Here is a 789-nt window from a genome sequence, read left to right as displayed (position 1 = left end):
TTTTCATTTTGTTTGCATTGAAGTTCAAGTCATATTTCCACTTGATATTCAAGTCAAGTTAAAGTTTAAACTCATTTTATTTAAATTCAAGTATCTTATTAATCATTTAAGTTTTGGAATATGTTTCAAGCCGTCCAAAAGCAAGTCTCCTGGTGTACAAAAATGAGTCCCCTGCTGTCCAAATATTTGTGCAAGTCATTTCCTTTTTCAGATAAAATTTCGGTAACCACCCGGCATCTCCCCCATTTAGGAGAAAAAATCAAGAGGTTGCCTACCCGCCAAGGCGTGCACGGTTGGTGTTTTTGAGACACCGCGTCAGTGATTTTTTTTATCCACCACACCAATAAAGGCGTGTATGGGGTTTTAAAAAGCATTTTTTGAATAAAGAAATTTTTTTTGCCCCACTGTGCTAACACTACAAGAAAAACATTGATTTCCAGCGGAATATTCAGGCGGCCACATTCTCGTCTGCTTTCCGGCGCATTTCTGACGGTTTTTTTCCCAAGGAAATTTCCGGCAAAATTTCCAGCGGCTTTTTCACTTTTTCGGTGGCTTTTAAAAATTTAATGAAAATGAATAAAATTTTTACTATTTAAATGATATAACAAAAAATTATTAAAACATATATTAACAGTTTAATTAATTTTCATTTTAAAATTAATTATTTAGTTAATTTTTATTTTATATTAAATATTATTTTTTATTTTAAATTAAATAGTTTCATTTTTTAAATAATTAAAAAACTAATTGATTTTTGGTCTGAATATACTTTAAATAAAAAATATTGAC

The sequence above is a fragment of the Dendrobium catenatum genome, unplaced genomic scaffold (genome assembly GCF_001605985.2).
Source record: "Dendrobium catenatum unplaced genomic scaffold, ASM160598v2 fragScaff_scaffold_15, whole genome shotgun sequence".
Classification (NCBI taxonomy): domain Eukaryota; kingdom Viridiplantae; phylum Streptophyta; class Magnoliopsida; order Asparagales; family Orchidaceae; genus Dendrobium; species Dendrobium catenatum.
Note: the sequence above shows the minus strand (reverse complement) of the source record.